Genomic DNA, 19,378 nt, shown 5'->3' on the forward strand with positions numbered 1-19,378 from the left:
CCCCATCAAATCATTCTCTGCAGTTATTATCTTTTGTACCACGTCCCCCCCCCCCCTTAGAATGTAAGTTCTACGAGCAAGGCCCTCCTGTACCTTTTGTATTGAACTGTACTGTAATTGTGTTGTCCCTCTATACATTGTAAAGCGCTGCGTAAACTGTTGATGCTATATAAATCATGTATAATAATATATAAATCATGTATAATGATACATAAAGATGATATAGAAAAATCCGGAGTTCTATTCACCCACCCACAATAAACCCCCCTCCGCGCTTTAAGGAGAACCACCTGTTAGTACACATTTCTAAAAACTATATAAAACTCTCAGAGATATACATCCATATGAATCTGCTGCTTCTTTTAAAACAACATGTAAAAATGGCAATATCTTAAAAAAAACATCAAAGTTATTTTATAATACTGCAGCAGCGCTTCCCATATACTGTCCAATATAAATTGTCAGTAGTTGATGAAAGATATGGACTGATCAGAAAGATGCTTTTTATCGCTGTGATGAAAAGCTTCCACCAAGGATCAGTCTGTGTGATGAAATCTCCCCTATGGTGATGCACTCGCCAAAATGCCAAGAAATTTGCAGCTTTAATAGAATGATAATTCCACCTCTCATCAGCTCATTTATCACCATCCACTAGATGTCAGTATACGGTTTCAATAGGGCTCCTTGTTTTGTCCTCCAGAACTTTGGTAGATAGACCTCCATCACCTGCCAACGTGTTTCCTTACTCTTGATTGGAAAAAAAACCTCCTCAAATATCCACTTAAGGACCAGGCCTCTTTTTCAGACTCAGTGTTTACATGTTTAAAACATTTTTTTTTTTTTTTTGCTAGAAAATTACTTAGAACCCCCAAACATTTTATATTGGGTTTTTTTTCTAACATCCTAGAGAATAAAATGGTCATTGCAATACTTTTTTTTCACACCGTATTTGCGTAGCGGTCTTACAAGTGCACTTTTTTTGGAAAAAATTCACTTTTTTGAATAAAAAAATAAGACAGCAGAAAAATTAGCCCAATTTTTTTTCATACTGTGAAAGATAATGTTACGCCGAGTAAATTGATACCCAACATGTCACGCTTAAAAATTGTGCCCGCTCGTGGAATGGCGTCAAACTTTTAGCCTCAAAAATCTCCATAAGCGCTATTTAAAAAATTTTACAGGTTGCATTTTTTGTGTTGGAGGTCTAGGGCTAGAATTATTGCTCTTGCTCTACCGATCGTGGCGATACCTCACGTGTGGTTTGACTACCATTTTCATATGCGGGCGCTACTCACGTATGCGCTCACTTCTGTGCGAGAGCTCGTCGGGACGGGGTGTTCTTAAAAACTTTTATTTTTATTATTTCTTATTTATTTTAATTGATTTTATTTATTTTTACAATGTTTTTAAAAGAAAATGGATCACTTTTATTCCTATTACAAGGAATGTAAACATGTAATAGAAAAAAGCATGACAGGTACTCTTAAATATGAGATCTGGTGTCAAAAAGTCCTCAGATCTCATATTTGAACTTAAATGCAATAAAAAAAACAAAATAAAAAAAAGTCATTGAAAAAATATACCTTTAAGAGGTATGGGCGGAAGTGTCATTTTTTTTATGTAGCTTCCGCCCTCCTATAGTATAGAGACGAGTGGGGGCCATCTTAGCCTCACTCGTCTCCATACCCAGCCGAGGAAAGGACCCAATCGCCTCCACCGCTACCGACGGCTCTGTTAAGCGGTGGAGGGTACGGAAGAGCGGCAGGAGGGGGGGTGGCACCTCTCCCGCTGCCGATAGCGGTGATCTTGTGGCGAACCCACCGCGGAGACCACCGTTATCGTACACACGACCAGCGCCTGAAGAGATGGATATTTCGGTTGTGGCAGCAGCTGCTGCTGTTACCGAGATATCCCTCTTCAAAAAATGGATGTACATCGGCGTGCGCCGGTCGTAAAGTGGATATAGAACAGAACCTTTGTTGCTCTCTTGCAACTCTCACAGACCCACAGTAGTTCAACTTGATAACGACCCCAAACATACCTCCAAGACTACCACTGCCTTGCTAAAGAAGCTCAGGGTAAAGGTGATGGACTGGCCAAGCATGTCTCCAGACCTAAACCCTATTGAGAATCTGTGGGGCACCCTCAAACGGAAGGTGGGGGAGCGCAAGGCCTCTAACTTCCAACAGCTCCATGATGTCATGGAGGAGTGGAAGAGGACTCCAGTGGCAACCTGTGAAGCTCTGGTGAACTCCATGCCCAAGAGGGTTAAGGCAATGCTGGAAAATAATGGTGGCCACACATAATATTGACACTTAGGGGTGTAACCACTGGCAACAAAAGTGAGTAAGACATTAATGGCTGTGTCTTGAGTTATTTTGAGGGGACAGCAAATTGACACTGTTGTAAAAGCTGTACACTCGCTACTTTACATTGTAGCAAAGTGTAATTTCTTCAGTGTTGTCACGTGAAAAGATATACTAAAATATTTACAAAAATGTGAGGGGCGTACTCACATTTGAGATACAGTGTGTGTGTGTGTGTGTGTGTATATATATATATACACACACTTCTTATCCATTGTGGGGCAGTAAATAGCCATAGGATTGGACACTGAACACATGTGTGAGCTAATAGTTATAAATTATCCTCGCGCCACAATGTTTAAACAAATAAAGAAGGAAGTTATGGTTGCAGCAAAACACCGACAGGGGCTCAAACCCTCCCCTTAAATAGATACCCTGTTTCCCCGATAGTAAGACACCCCCGATTGTAAGACGTATCGGGAGTTTCAGAGGGGTCGGCTAATATAAGCCGTACCCCGAAAGTAAGACATATAAGTCTTACTTTCGGGGAAACACGGGGGTATTGCCGCCTCCCTCTCATCTAGCTGCGCGCTGCCTCCTGCCCACGTCCGCACCGTCCCCCTCTCCATACGTCCCCGCGTCTGCCATTTCCCTCTGATCTTAATGAGCGCCGCCTCCTACCCACGCCTGAGCCGTCCCCCTCTCCATACGTCACCGCGCCGTCCCCTGCACTTGTCACTGCCGCCTCCTGCTTAAAATACGGTAACGCACACAGTATTAATCATACATCAGTAAAACATACACACTGGCATACTGGGGTATCTGCTGTATGTAACCCAGTGGGTATCAGCAGGTGTCACACTGGATTAAATACAGCAGGTGGTACTGCATCACACATAAATCCGTTTTATCTTCCAGTATTCCACTGTTCGTTCTTACCATTTTTCATTGTTTTACATGTTATGCAATGTTGTAACAAGACATTCTTGGCACTTCCTTTTATAAAACTGTTTTGTGGTGAATACAATACTGTTCAGGTTGTTAATAAATGTTAATTTTATGGTTAAAACAAAAAATGACAATTTTTTTCCAATATAAGACATACCCCGAAAGTAAGACATAGTGGGGCTTTTGGGGATAAAAAGAAAGTAAGACACTGTCTTACTTTCGGGGAAACACGGTATGCTGTATGTGTATTAAATGGTGTTGCGCTCCAAAAAAATATCTTAATATATAATACACAAATAATTATGAAATAACTGCATGTGACTAATTAGACTAATGGTTCCAAACAGTGAATACGTGCCATCTAAATAGTATCCAATCACATACAATATGACGGTTGGATCATTTTAGACTAAAGTACATCAAGTGACAGTAAACAGTAAAGTGCATCCAGTGTCCACAAAGATTGCCAAACTAAAATATTTGTGATAAGAATCCAAAGTTCTGATTCAATCCATAAAGTGCATCAAGTGAAGAGAGAATAAAAAATATACAGATAATGAAAATAAAGATAAATAAAAATTATGTATAAACAAATATTAGCAAAACAATAACTAATCAATTTCCAATAAAGTGCAATCAAATAATTAGTATCCAATAGCGGTGGCAATGTCTCTTTCTATAGCAAAAACATTAGTCCATATTTAGACGTGCACTATGTGAATCCACTCTGTATCATAAGCATATAATGACTCCGTAACCACAAAGTAAAAATCCACCGGTGATCTTGTGAATCTTCCAACAATCTGTGTCCACACACTAGGTGCAGTGACTACCTTACCTCACTGCTGTAAGGTAGACAGCAGATATTACTTCCAGCAATCAGGTGGTATGGTTAATATAGGTGGTCCCTTCTAGGTGCTTAGTCATAAGCCATCACTCATATCCATAGGAGAAAAGAAAGAGCTCCAATAGTGAAGTATGTAGTTAAAATTCAACTTTATTCTAAAAGGACATAGTCCTGGGTACTCACATTTAGGTATACAATACACAGGCAAAACAAAAGCAAAACTACAGCATCAAACGAACGGACTCCACGTTCGTACTCCGGACATCACTTCCGGTATCCTAGTCCAATCCTACGCGTATATTGTCACTTGGACATGTGACTTCATCATTCCCATTCACCTGCTGGGTGTTGCTTGCCTTATAAGCAGCTAAGTGTGTGAATATCCTACATCTATCCAAGCTGCCAAGTTTGCCTTGTGGAGCAACATGTCTAATTCACGACTCATGAGAAACTGTCCCACTGCACAGGTGCCTCCAGTTTACACTTCCCTTAAAGTCTATGCCGTGGAGTCCTCCTTGGTTATTTTGAAGTGGCTACCTTCTCCAATCTCTCCAGGGAGGATTTCAATACAATGCTTTATAGTGCTACTGACTGCAGTGCATTTCAATGCCTTCCCCTGCAGAATTTTTTTTATTTATCTGCTGCCAGCATTAACAACCTCTGAGCTCTCAGCCACCGAAACTCTGTTCTCATACTGAGTTCCTGGAAGAACTTACACCTGAAGAGTCAGTCTTCTGACATTACTCCCAAACTTAGAGGTTGCCTTAGCTCTTACAGATGTATTGCACACCACCTTTAAACTCAAGAAACAGCCTTTACCGGTGCTTTCTCTAGTCTAGGCCCCTTTTAGGCTCTTAAGATGCTTCCAGTGCACCCATTGTTTGCAGTCTTTCTTTGTGAAGACTGCTGACATCCTGACAATCATCGTACCTCCCCCTTATCCTGCAGCATCTATCTGCCTTGAACCCTCTTGAGGAAAACTTTGTTAAAAAGTGGACTGCTCCCTCTGTTGGTTTGGCAGTGTCCAGGCTTAACAAAGTGTTTACCAAGAATAGGGATGAGCTTGGTGTTCGAGTCGAACGTATGTTCGACTCGAACATCGGCTGTTCGCACATTCGGCGAATACCGAACGTTATGGGCAGTTCGCGCCAGATTCATGTGGCGCTCATGGCCCACAATGCACTGTGACCCCACATGCTTGGCCAATCACAGCGCCGGCAGCGAAGAGAGCAATAATTGGCCATAGGCAAGATGCCTGTGGCCAATTATAGCTCAGGGGGGTTTATTACACTCCCCACACTATATAATGCCGCCAGCGTGGCGGCCTTGTGTATTGTGTTCCGGCGTGCAGGGAAAGAGCTAGATAGGCAGGGACAGTGTGTTCTCTCATACAGGCATCTGCAGGAGTTAGTGGGTGTTGTGTACACACAGCACAGTATACACCTGTATCTACCCTTTATTGCTGGTGTTCTCTCATACAGGCATCTGCAGGAGTTAGTGGGTGTTGTGTGCCCACAGCACTGTATACACCTGTATCTACCCTTTATTGCTGGTGTTCTCTCATACAGGCATCTGCAGTAGTTAGTACTGGCACTGCCTCTGAGCTTTATTCCAAAAGTTCTTTGGTGTGGGCCTTTTTGAGAAGAGTGCATCAGATCGCACCGCTGCTATTTGCAAAATATGTCTCGAGCGTATCTCGCGTGGCCAAAACATCAGCCGCTTGGGCACCACATGCTTGACCAGACATATGTTGACCTGCCATGCAGCTCGTTGGCAAGCGTACCTTAAAGACCCACACCAAAGAACAAAGCGGACCTCTCCTTGCTCCTCATCAACTGGGATCTCCAACCCCACTAGACCTTCAGTCCTCTCTGAAACCTGCACTGAGAGGAATGAAGGCGTAGAATTAGGTGTGTCACAGCCAAGTACTTGCGGGCACTCTGCTAGCAGTACACCCACGTCCGATTGTAGCCAGCAAATTTCCCTGCCCCAGCTGCTGGACAGTCGAAAGAAGTTCGCTCCCATTCATCCACATGCACAGCGGTTGAATGCTAGCTTGGCTAAATTGCTAGCACTTCAACTGCTGCCTTTTCAGTTGGTAGACTCGGCCCCCTTCCGTGAGTTTGTGCAATGTGCGGTTCCTCAGTGGCAAGTCCCCAAACGCCACTTTTTCTCACGGAAGGTGATTCCGGCTCTCTACCGGCATGTGGAAGGCAATGTCCTTGCCTCGCTGGACAGGGCGGTCAGCGGTAAGTAGGGATGAGCCGAACACCCCCCCGGTTCGGTTTGCACCAGAACTTTCGAACGGACCTAAAATTCGTGTGAACTTTAGAACCCCATTGAAGTCTATGGGACTCGAACGTTCGAAATAAAAAGTGCTAATTTTAATGGCTAATATGCAAGAGGACATGGGTCAATGCCTAAAATGTTTTTAAAAACTGATGTTTTTTTCAGGAGCACTGATTTTAATGACTATTAAAGTGGAAAAAAAAGTGAAATATTCCTTTAAATATCGTGCCTGGGGGTGTCTATAGTATGACTGTAAAGTGGCACGTGTTTCCCGTGTTTAGAACAGTCACTGCGCAAAATGACATTTAACGGAAAAAAAGTCATTTAAAACTGCTTGCGATTTTAATGTAATATCTGGTTCCGGCAATACAGATGAAAATCATTGAGAAAAATGGCATAGGTAGCCCCCCTTGACCATTACCAGCCCCTTTGGGTCTTGTACGGATATTATGGGGAACCCCGTACCCATATAAAAAAAAAAGGAAAGACGTGGGGCCCCCAGGCCCTATATACTCAGAACAGGAGTATACAGGCGGTGCAAACAAGACAGGGACTGTGTAGGTTTGTTGTGTTAAGTAGAATCTGTTTGTCATTTTGAACTGGTACGTTTTTAAAGTGTAGCTCCAGTCAAAAAATCTTTTTTTAAGCTTTTTGGAAAACATAGGGAAGGGTTATCTCCCCTGTATAATTTTTTTGGCCGTCCGTCTTTTTTCATCTCACTTCCTGTTGTCTCCTTCCGTTTGCAAGTAGGAGACGTTTGTAAGTTGGATGTTTGAAAGTAGGGGCCTGCCCTATATGCTCTGCAGAAATTTGCACCTAAGGTGTTGGTGTTGCCACAACACTGTAAGCCCTCAAAGTGACTCTTGGTAGGCGTTGGAGAGCCCTGCTGTGAACAATTATATCAAGAATTGTAATTACATGCTATTGTCGAACAGTGGTAGAAAAATAGGGCCTTTGGTGGTTGTAGTGGTGCTGGTGCCACAACACTGTAAATCCTCACAGTTACTCTCGGTGGACGCAGGAACGGGCCCTGCTGTGAAATATTATAATTGTAATTGTAAGTACATGCCCCTGTTAAACAGGGGCTGAAAAATTGGGCTGGTGGCATCACCCAGAACCAAAAATGTTCTTCCAAGATGTCAGCGGAAGAGGATAGACAGTCAACATAACAGGACAGTCACTCAGCATCAGCATAGGCAGTCTTGAAGGGATGTGATATTTAAAAAAAAAAAAATATTCAGTTAAATCAGCTTCAGGTGCTAGGTAGCTGGTGGTGATCCAAGACTGATTAATCTTTATGAAGGTCAGTCGATCAACGAGTCAGTGGACAGTTGCACCCTGTGATCGGTTACAAGGCCACCAGAAGCACTGAAGGTGCGTTCCGAAAGAACGCTGGATGCAGGACAGGCCAGTAGCTCAATTGCATACTGTGCAAGCTCTGGCCAGTGATCCATCCTCAAGACCCAGTAAGCCAGAGGATTTTCGGTGGGAAATGTGTCCAAGTCTGACCTTGCCCCTAGGTATTCCTGCACCATGTAAATCGGACGCTGGCGATGGTTGTTGGAACCGATCATACCTTGGGGCTGCGGACTAAAAAATTGTCTGAACGCATCGGTCAGACGGCCACCTTCTCCACCGCTCTTTCTGACCGATGGCTCAGCAACATGCTGTCCAGGACCAGGAGTTTGTTCCCTCCCAGTCTCTGGGAACGTGTTGCACAGACCTTTCTGCAAGGCCTCCCAGAGATGTCTCATCCTCTGCGACAGCAAGATAATGTCAGCAACCTTACCCTTGTACCGTGGATCAAGGAGAGTGGCCAGCCAGTAAGGGTCCCTCTCCTTGATCCGAAGAATACGAGGGTCCTTCCGCAGGCGTTGCAGGATCAGGGAGGCCATGCACCGTAGGTTAGCTGAGGCATTCGGTCCGGAGTCCTCTGGGTCACTAAGGACAACATGATCCGCAGCTACCTCCTCCCAGCCACGTACAAGTCCACGGGTTTGTTGGGACTGTAAATCATCCCTGCTGCTGATGCTTTGTGCCAGGCTCCACCTCCATGCTGACACAATCATCCTCCTCCTCCTCCTCCTCTTCCTGTGTGATGGGTGGGACAGCAGGAACAATGTCTGGATAAAGGGGGCCTTGAGAGGCAAGGAAGTCCTCCTCTTCCTGCCTCTGTTCTGCCTCAAGTGCCCTGTCCATTATTCCACGGAGCATATGCTCCAAGAGGTGGACAAGAGGTACAGTGTCACTGATGCATGCACTGTCACTGCTCACCATCCTTGTGGCCTCCTCAAACGGTGACAGGACAGTGCATGCATCCCTGATCATGCCCCACTGGCGTGGTGAGGAAAAAACCGAGCCCCCCTGACGCTGTCCTGGTGCCGTAGTCGCACAGGTACTCATTGATGGTCCTCTGCTGCATCTGCAGCATGAGTTCCACCTGGTGGGCATGTCACATATAAGGCTGTTCTTGGGCAGGTTCAACTCCTTTTTGGAGCTCAGCCAGCCAAGCACAGGCATTAAATGATCTGCGGAAATGCACACAGACTTTCCTGGCCTGCTTCAGGACATCCTGTAAGCCCGGGTACCTGCCCAAGAACCGCTGCACCACCAGGTTAAGGACGTGAGCCACACAGGGCTCATGGGTCAGTTGTCCCTGTCGGAGGGCGGAGAGGAGGTTGGTGCCATTGTTACAAACCACCAATCCTGGCTTAACCTGGCATGGCGTCAACCACCTCTCGGCCTGCCCCTGCAGAGCTGACAAAATATCTGCCCCAGTGTGGCTCCTGTCCCCCAAACAAACCAGCGCAAGCATGGAATGGAATCGTTTTGCCTGCGTACTTGCTTGGCCCCTGAAACGCCTACGGAGCACCACTGGTTCTGAGGACAGAGCACTGGAAGAGGCCATGGAGGAAGAAGAAGAGGAGGGGGTGGAGGAGAGAGGTGTGTCACAACCAATAGTAGCATTTTGGAGGCGTGGTGGTGGAACAACCTCCAACACTACTGCACCTTGTCTTGCATCCTTCCCAGCTGCCAGAAGAGTGACCCAGTGGGCCGTGAAAGACAGGTAACGTCCCTGTCCATGCCTGCTGGACCATGAGTCAGCTGTAATATGCACCTTACCGCTGACAGCCCTGTCCAGCGAGGTAAAGACATTGCCTTCCACATGCCAGTAGAGAGCCGGAATCGCCTTCCGTGAGACAATGTGGCATTTGGGGACCTGCCACTGAGGAACCGCACATTGCACAAACTCACGGAAGGGGGCCGAGTCTACCAACTGAAAAGGTAGCAGTTGAAGTGCTAGCAATTTAGCCAAGCTAGCATTCAACCGCTGGGCATGTGGATGGCTGGGAGTGAACTTCTTTCTACGGTCCAGCAGCTGGGGCAGGGAAATTTGCCTGCTACAATCGGACATGGGTGTACTGCTAGCAGAGTGCCCGCAAGTACTTTGCTGTGACACACCTAATTCTACACCTTCATTCCTCTCAGTGCAGGTTTCAGAGAGGACTGAAGGTCTAGTGGGGTTGGAGATCCCAGCTGATGAGGAGCAAGGAGAGGTCCGCTTTGTTCTTTGGTGTGGGTCTTTGAGGTATGCTTGCCAACGAGCTACATGGCAGGTCAACATATGTCTGGTCAAGCATGTGGTGCCCAAGCGGATGATGTTTTGGCCACGCGAGATACGCTTGAGACATATGTTGCAAATAGCAGTGGTGCGATCTGATGCACTCGTCTCAAAAAAGGCCCACACCAAAGAACTTTTAGAATAACGCGCAGAGGCAGCGCCCTGCACAGGCGGAGCTCTGCGGTGTGATTCAGTTGGTGTGCTGCCCCTAAGCTGGCCCCCGGAGGGCATCCTGCCTCATTGGAGATGTGCCTCCTCCTCTCTCCTATCAGGCACCCACGTGGAGTCGGTGCCCTCATCATCCCCTACCTCTTCATCACTGGAGCAAACCTGGCAGTATGCTGCAGCTTGTGGAACATGACTGCCAGATTGATTGCTGTCCTTCTTGAGCATCCCCTCTCGCTACTGCCTTCCTCTAGCTGAGTATCATCATCAGAGCCTTCAAAACACTGTGCATCCTCCTGGAGTATGTACCCAACACTGTGCTCAAACAGTTCGGGGGACTCCTCAGGAGGACGTGGTGGGTCTAGGGAAGGAGTCACTGATGACATTGAGACGAGGGAAGAGGATGTGTTGGCAGCTGCTTTGCTAGTACCCTGAGCCTGGGTGAGAGAGGATAAGGAGGATGAAGAGGGCTTGGTCATCCACTCTACCAAGTCTTCTGCATGATGCGGCTCAACACGCCCAGCTGCCGAAAATAAGAACATGCGTGTCCCATGGCCACGTGCTGATGACGATGCACCGCGTCCACAACCAGCACTGTTGTCTCTAGACACAGAGCTTGCTTGCCCTCTTTTATTGGCTCATGCCTGTCTGCCTCTCCTTGTTGGCCTTCCAGACATGGTAATGGCCTGCAGGGAGATGGGGAAACCAGCAATTGGGTAGTGTATCTTATGCTGGAGCCACAAAACACCCACTAACTCCTGCAAATGTCTTTATTATAGAACACCAGCAATAAAGGGCAGATACAGGTGTATATTGTGCTGTGCTGGAGGCACACAACACCCACTAACTCCTGCAGATGCCTTTATTATAGAACACCAGCAATTAAAGGGTAGATACCGGTGTATATTGTGCTGTGCTGGAGGCACACAACACCAACTAACTCCTGCAGATGGCTCAATTTTAGAAGAGCAATATAGGTAGAATACAGGTGTATACTGCGCTGAAGGCACACAGACAACACCCACTAACTCCTTCAGATGGCAGTTGGCTCAATTAGACAACAGCAATAAAGGGCAGATACAGGTGTATACTGCTCTGAAGGCACACAGACAACACCCACTAACTCCTGCAGATGGCTGATGGCTCAATTAAAGAAGAGCAATATATGTAGATACAGGTGTATACTGTGCTGAAGGCACACAGACAACACCCACTAACTCCTGCCGATGCCGGAACACTACACAAGGCCGCCGCGCTGGCGGCCTTATATAGTGTGGGGTGTGTACTACACAGCCTGAGCTATAATTGGCCACAGGCATCCTGCCTGTGGCCAATCATGGCTCTCCTCGCTGCCGGTGCTGTGATTGGCCAAGCATGCAGGGTCACAGTGCATGCTTGGCCAATCATGAGCCAGCAATGCACTGCGATGGCACAGTGCATTGCGGGCCGTGAGCGCCACATGAATTTGGCTGAACGGCCCATAACGTTCGGTATTCGCCGAACGTGCGAAAAAGCCGATGTTCGAGTCGAACATACGTTCGACTCGAACACTAAGCTCATCCCTAGCGGTAAGGTGCATATTACTGCTGACTCATGGTCCAGCAGGCATGGACAGGGACGTTGCCTATCTTTCACGGCCGATTGGGTCGCTCTTCTGGCAACTGGGAAGGATGCAGGACAAGATGCAGTAGTGTTGGAGGTTGTTCCGCCACCACGCCTCTAAAATGCTACTACTGGTTGTGACACACCTCTCTCCTCCACCCCCTCCACTTCTTTTTCCTTCATAGCCACTTCCAGCGCTCTGTCCTCGGAACCAGCAGTGCTCCGTAGGCGTTCAAGGGGCTATGCAAGTACGCAGGAAAAAAGATACCATGCCGTGCTTGCGCTGGTTTGTTTGGGGGACAGGAGCCACACTGGGGCAGATATTTTGTCAGCTCTACAGGGGCAGGCCAAGAGGTGGTTGATGCCACGCCAGCTTAAGCCAGGAATGGTGGTTTGCGACAATGGCACCGACCTCCTCTCCGCCCTCCAACAGACAACTGACCCATGTGCCCTATGTGGCTCACGTCCTTAACCTGGTGGTGCAGCGGTTCTTGGGCAGGTAACCAGGCTTACAGGATGTCCTGAGGCAGGCCAGGAAAGTCTGTGTGCATTTCCGCTGATTATTTAATGCCAGTGCTCAGCTGGCTGAGCTCGAAAAGGAGTTGAACCTGCCCAAGAACCGTCTTATATGGGACATGTCCACCTGTTGGAGCATACGCTGCGTGGAATAATGGACAGGGCACTTGAGGCAGAGCAGAGGCAGGAAGAGGAGGACTTCCTTGCCTCTCAAGGCCCCCTTTATGCAGACAGTGTTCCTGCTGTCCCACCCATCATCAGCAGCAGTCTTTTAGGGATGATTTACAGTCCCAAGAAACACGTGGACTTGTACGTGGCTGGGAGGAGGTGGCTGCGGATCATGTTTTCCTTAGTGACCCAGAAGACTCCGGACCAAATGCCTCAGCTAACCTACACTGCATGGCCTCCCTAAACCTGCAAAGCCTGCGCAAGGATCCTCGTATTCTTCGGATCAAGGAGAGGGCTCATTACTGGCTGTTAACTCTCCTTGATCCCAGGTACAAGGGTAAGGTTGCAGACCTTATCTTGCCGTCGCAGAGGGAGCAGAGAATGAGACATCTTCAGGAGGCCTTGCAGAAAGGTCTGTGCAACGTGTTCCCAGAGACTGGGAGGTTACAAACTCCTGGTCCTGGACAACGTGTTGCTGAGGCTTCGGTCAGTCACAGAAGGAGCGGTGGAGGTGGCCGTCTGACCGATGCGTTCAGACAATATTTTAGTCCGCAGCCCCACGGTATGATCGGTTCCAGCAACCTTTGCCAGCTTCTGATTTACATGGTGCAGGAATTCCTAGGGGCAAGGTCAGACTTGGACACCTTACCCCCCGAAAATCCTCTGGCTTACTGGGTTTTGAGGATGGATCACTGGCCAGAGCTTGCACAGTATGCAATTGAGCTACTAGCCTGTCCTGCATCCAGCGTTCTTTTGGAACGCACCTTCAGTGCTGCTGGTGGCTTTGTAACCGATCACAGGGTGCACCTGTGAACCGACTCGGTTGATCGACTGGCCTTCATAAAGATGAATCAGTCTTGGATCACCACCAGCTACCAAGTACCTGAAGCTGATGTAACTGAATAATTTTTTTTGAAATGTCACATCCCTTCAAGACTGCCTATGCTGATGCTGAGTGACTGTCCTTTTATGTTGACTGACTATCCTCTTCCTCCTCAATGATCCCGCTGATATCTTGGAAGAACATTTTTGGTCTGGGTGATGCCACCAGCCCAATTTTTTAGCCCCTGTTTAACAGGGGTGTGTAATTACAATTTTTGATGCAATGCTTTGCAGCAGGGCTCATTCCTGCACTCCAAATAGAGTATATGGTAGAGGTTGCAGTGTCATGGCACCAGTGCCACCAGCCCAATTTTTCAGCCCCTGTTTAACAGGGGCATGTAATACAATTTTTTATGCAATGCTTTGCAGCAGGGTTCATTCCTGCACTCTAACTAGTGTATCTGGGAGAGGGTGCAGTGTTGTGGCACCAGCAAGCAGTGCCTAAGGCACAATTTTTCAGCCCCTATTTAACAGAGGCATGTAATTACAATTCTTGGTAATATTTCACAACAGGGCCAATTTCTGCGCCCACCGAGAGTAACTGTGAGGACTTATAGTGTTGTGGCACCAGCACCACTGCCACAACCACTAAAGGCCCAATTTTTCTACCACTGTTCAACAATGGCATGCAATTACAATTCTTGATATAATCGTTCACAGCAGGGAGCTCCAGCGCCCACCAAAAGTCACTTTGAGGCCTTAGGCCCCCATTTCTGCAGAGCATATAGGGCAGGCCCCTACTTTCAAACATCCAACTTACAAACGTCTCCTACTTGCAAACGGAAGGAGACAACAGGAAGTGAGATGAAAAAAGATGGACGGCCAAAAAAATTATACAGGGGTGATAACCCTTTCCTTTGTTTTCCAAAAAGCTTAAAAATAGATTTTTTTGACTGGAGCTACACTTTAAAAATGTACCAGTTCAAAATGACTAACAGATTTTACTTAACACAACAAACCTACACAGTCCCTGTCTTGTTTGCACTGTCTGTATACTGCTGTTCTGAGTATATAGGGCCTGGGGGTCCCACGCATTTATTTTTGTTATTTTTGTGTACAGGGTTTCCCTTAATGTCCGTACAAGACCCAAAGGGGCTGGTAATGGGCAGGGCGGGCTACCCATGCCATTTTTCTCAATGATTTTCATCCGTATTGCCGGAACCAGATATTATATTAAAACCGCAAGCAGTTTTAAATGACTTTCTCTTATCGTCTTCCAGGAGAAGCCTCTGAGACATAGGGCTCCTCCCTCGAGGACAGGAAACACATTCACCCAAAAGGTTAAAAGGCGGTCCTCCAGGCCTTCCCCTTCAGTTTTTGTGTTTCCTGCTGGACGGGAAGAAAGCATGTGGGGAACCTGGGGAGCTGCAGGTTTCAGGATTGTCCTAGGAAGGAGCCTCTGAAGTACCTTCTCCTCTGCCCAAAGCGCCCCTCTGTCTAGGTGCAGTGAAGAGAGGGCTGCTTATACACCGCTGCCTATAAGCTCGGAGAGAGTTGGACCTTTGAAAAGCGGTGAATTCCCTACCTCCATTTCTCGCACAGTCCGGTCGGTGGTATAGGAAAGGAACGTACTGCGCCCAAGAACGAACAGCGTCCACGAGGCATGCGGGAAGTCCGTTCCAGGTATGGTTACGAACATGCGTGCATCCGAGGAGGGGCTTCCACATTCCAACGCACGGAAGTGACGCTGCTTCGAGCAGAACCGCTTCTTCAGAGGGCGCCAGGAAGGGAAGGTTCCAGTTTCTAGGCACAGCGTGTGTGGTTTGGTGGGCTTTCTGAGTAGCGATGGACGAACTTCCGACGGGACGTTTCGCGAACGCGGACCGCGCCCGATAGTTCGCGAACCGGAACGTTCGCGGCGGGCCCCATTGACTTCAATGGGAGGCGAACTTCGCAAACCTACAGGTCAAATTTGCAGCCACAAAATAATTAATAGCTGTGCAAACATAGTCCCACCACGTGGCCAATGACATAACACATGTATGAGGTGAATCTGGGATTGACAACTACAAGCATTCTTTTTTTTTTTTATATGGGAAATTGTTGTGACAATTCAGGACTGTGGAGCGCATGAAGGCAATGGAGGAGAGGGAAGGTCAGGGACCAGGGTAGGCAAAGAAGAGGGTGCAGGAGATGATCACCAGCAGCGTGACATACAGCAATGACACCTGCACCCTGATAGAGTGATCTGACAACAGCACCGTGATAGAGAGCACTGACATCAGCAGCGTGACATAAAGCACTCACACCAGCACCGTGATATACAGCACTGACAGCAGCACCGTTATAGAGAGCACTGACATCAGCAGCGTGACATAAAACACTCACACCAGCACCGTGATATACAGCACTGACAGCAGCACCGTGATAGAGAGCACTGACATCAGCAGCGTGACATAAAGCACTCACACCAGCACCGTGATATACAGCACTGACATCAGCAGCGTGACATAAAACACTCACACCAGCACCGTGATATACAGCACTGACAGCAGCACCGTGATAGAGAGCACTGACATCAGCAGCGTGACATAAAGCACTCACACCAGCACCCCGTGATATACAGCACTGACAGCAGCACCGTGATAGAGAGCACTCACACCAGCACCGTGATATACAGCACTGACATCAGCAGCGTGACATAAAACACTCACACCAGCACCGTGATATACAGCACTGACAGCAGCAGCGTGATATACAGCACTGACAGCAGCACCGTGATAGAGAGCACTGACATCAGCAGCGTGACATAAAGCACTCACACCAGCACCGTGATATACAGCACTGACATCAGCAGCGTGACATAAAACACTCACACCAGCACCGTGATATACAGCACTGACAGCAGCACCGTGATAGAGAGCACTGACATCAGCAGCGTGACATAAAGCACTCACACCAGCACCGTGATATACAGCACTGACAGCAGCACCGTGATAGAGAGCACTGACATCAGCAGCGTGACATAAAGCACTCACACCAGCACCGTGATATACAGCACTGACAGCAGCACTGTGACAGAGAGCACTGACATCAGCACCGTGATATACAGCACTGACATCTGCACCGTAAGCAGCCCCAGGAGGAAGTTAGCATAGCACAGGGATGGTGGGAGCCCTTCATAATGAGCATAGCACAGGGATGGTGGGAGCCCCTCATAATAAGCAGCCCCAGGAGGATGTCAGCATAGCACAGGGATGGTGGGAGCCCCTCATAATAAGCAGCCCCAGGAGTAAGTCAGCACAGCACAGGGATGGTGGGAGCCCCTCATAATGAGCATAGCACAGGGATGGTGGGAGCACCCCATAATATGCACAGCAGAGGTACAGCCGCAGGAGGATGTCAGCACAGCACAGGGATGGTGGGAGCCCCTCATAATAAGCAGCCCCAGTAGAAATATGACACCACTCAATCTCTTCAAAGAGGAGGGTACGGGCATATAGTACGGTGTGCTTTTTTTGGACAAGGAAGTGAGCCAAATGAAGAAAGAAGGTCTGTGTGCTCGATTAAAAAAATTGTTTATAGACATATACATGGTCTACTGGTCACGTGTTGAATTCCTCCGAGATCCATGCCTCATTCATTTTTAGAAATGTGAGGTAGTTAAGCGTACTCGCCTAGCTCACGACAGTGTTATCGGTCACAATCCCCCCTGCTGCGCTGAACGTCCTTTCGGACAGGACACTGGATGAGGGGCAAGCCAACAGTTCGATTGCAAATTGGGCAAGCTCTGGCCAGAGGTCAAGCCTGCCCACCCAGTAGTCCAGGGGTTCATCACTCCTCAGAGCGTCCACATTGGCCGTTAACCCGATGTAGTCGGACACCTGACGGTCTAGGCGTTCCCTGATGCTGGATCCGGATGACACCTGTCGATGGGTCGGCTGAAAGAATGACCTCATATCCGAAGTCACCAACACATCTTCAAACCGGCCTCTTCTTGCAGGCGCTGTTGGATTGGTACCCGCAACTCCTTCTCTGGGAGTGGGAATTGCTCCTCTGCCAGCGCACGCAAAAGCAGAATGCAGCATTTCTCGAAGCAAGGCCTGGAAGTGCTGCATTCTGACAGCCCTCTGTGACGGCGGTAACATTTCCGCCATTTTGTGTTTGTACCGGGGGTCTAAGTACGTTGCCACCCAGTACTGGTCCTTGACCCTTATGCTTTTTATACGGGGGTCCCTATTAAAACACTGGAGCATGAAAGCCCCCATTTGCACTAAAGTGGAAGCGGTGTGGTGGCCTGGCTCCTGCTCATCATCCAGGATAATGTCGTCCTCTTCATTCTCCTCTCCCCATCCACGCACAACAACAGGGGTCCCGAAAGGTTTAAAGCATGCTCTTCTTGCTCCTCCTCATCCGCCCCGGCACCATCCTCCTCTGACTCCTCTTCAGACTCCTGTTGTTCACTTGTCTCAGATAGAGTAGCCCCCCCGGGAATTCATCCAGCGTTGCGACTTCCTCATCCTCCTGCTCCTCCACAGCTTGATCAATGACACGACGCAATGCACGCTCCATAAAAAAGGCATAAGGTACCATGTCACTGATGGCGCCATGGCTGCGACTGACCAATTTGGTGATCTCCTCAAATGGGCGCAGAAGTCTGCATGCGTCGCGCATGAGCAGCCACTGGCGCGGTGAAAACAACCCCAGCTCCCCAGAACCTGTTCTGCCGCAGAGTTCATACAGGTAGACGTTAACTGCACGTTTCTGCTGGAGCAGCCTATCAAGCATATAGAAGGTTGAGTTCCATCGCGTCGGGCAATTGCAAATAAGACGTCTGACCGGCAGATTGTGTCGCCGCTGAATGTCAGCAAGGCGAGCCATGGCCGTGTAAGATCGTCTGAAATGGGCCGAGATTTTCCTTGCCTGCCGCAAGATGTCCTGGACCCCAGGGTATTTAACAAGGAATCGCTGCACGACCAAGTTTAAGACGTGTGTCAAGCATGGCATGTGCGTGATTTTGCCCTGTTTAAATGCGCTAAGCAGATTGGCACCGTTGTCACACACCACTTTACCAACTGTCAAATTGAGCGGTGTAAGCCACTGATCTGCCTGTGAACGCAAAGCTGAAAGGAGTGCCGGGCCAGTGTGGCTCTTGGCTTCCAGGCACAACAGACGCAGCACGGCATAGCAACGTCTCACCTGGCATGTCGAATAGGTTCTGGGGAGCTTGGGCGGCGCAGCCGAAGAGACGCTAGCAGCGGAAAAGGAGGAGTCAGCTGCGGAGGAGAGGGAGGAGGATGGAGTAGGAGGAGGAGGAGAAGAAGAGTCAGCCCTGCATGCAATCCGTGGCGGTAAAACCAAATCTACACGGGTGCCAGTGGGCAGTAAAAGTGATATACCTTCCCTGCCTGTGTTTGCTAGACCACGTGTCTGTGGTCAGATGTATCTTGGCACCGACACTGTGTGCCAGAGATACATTCACTTGCTGCTGAACATGGCCATATAGCTCTGGGATGCCCTTCTCTGAGAAATACGTCCTTCCTCTAACCTTCCATTGTGGTGTTCCAATGGCCACAAATTTGCGAAAGGCCTCCAAGTCCACCAGTTTATATGGCAGTAGTTGGCGGGCTATGAGTTCTGACAAGCCAGTTGTCAACCGTTGGGCAAGAAGGTTATCCGGCGTCATCATTTTTTTACGCTCGAACATTAGGCCCACGGAAGCCTGCCTTTTTGCAGAAAAAAGTGAGCTTGGCGTGATGGAAGGTGGAGTGGAGGACAATTGTGAGGAGAAGGAGAAGTAGAAGACGAGGCTGGACGGTGAGAGCCTGCAGTGTGGCTTTGTGTGTTACGTTGCTCCCACTTGGCTCGGTGATGGCTGCTCATGTGCCTTCTTAAGGCGGTCGTCCCTAGGTGAGTGTTGGGCTTACCGCGACTAATGCGTTGACTGCAAAGATTGCAGATGGCAACGTTATTGTCAGCAGCGGACACGTTAAAAAAAGCCCACACTGCGGAGCCATGTGCCGGTGTCCTGGGAGCGCCAGATGTGACCGTACATGGTCGATGACTCGCTCCTGATACATTTGCAGTCTGCTT

Source organism: Lithobates pipiens, unplaced genomic scaffold (assembly GCF_037356315.1).
Source record: "Lithobates pipiens isolate NorthernLeopardFrog02 unplaced genomic scaffold, aLitPip1_a1.2 Scaffold_22, whole genome shotgun sequence".
Classification (NCBI taxonomy): Eukaryota; Metazoa; Chordata; class Amphibia; order Anura; family Ranidae; genus Lithobates; species Lithobates pipiens.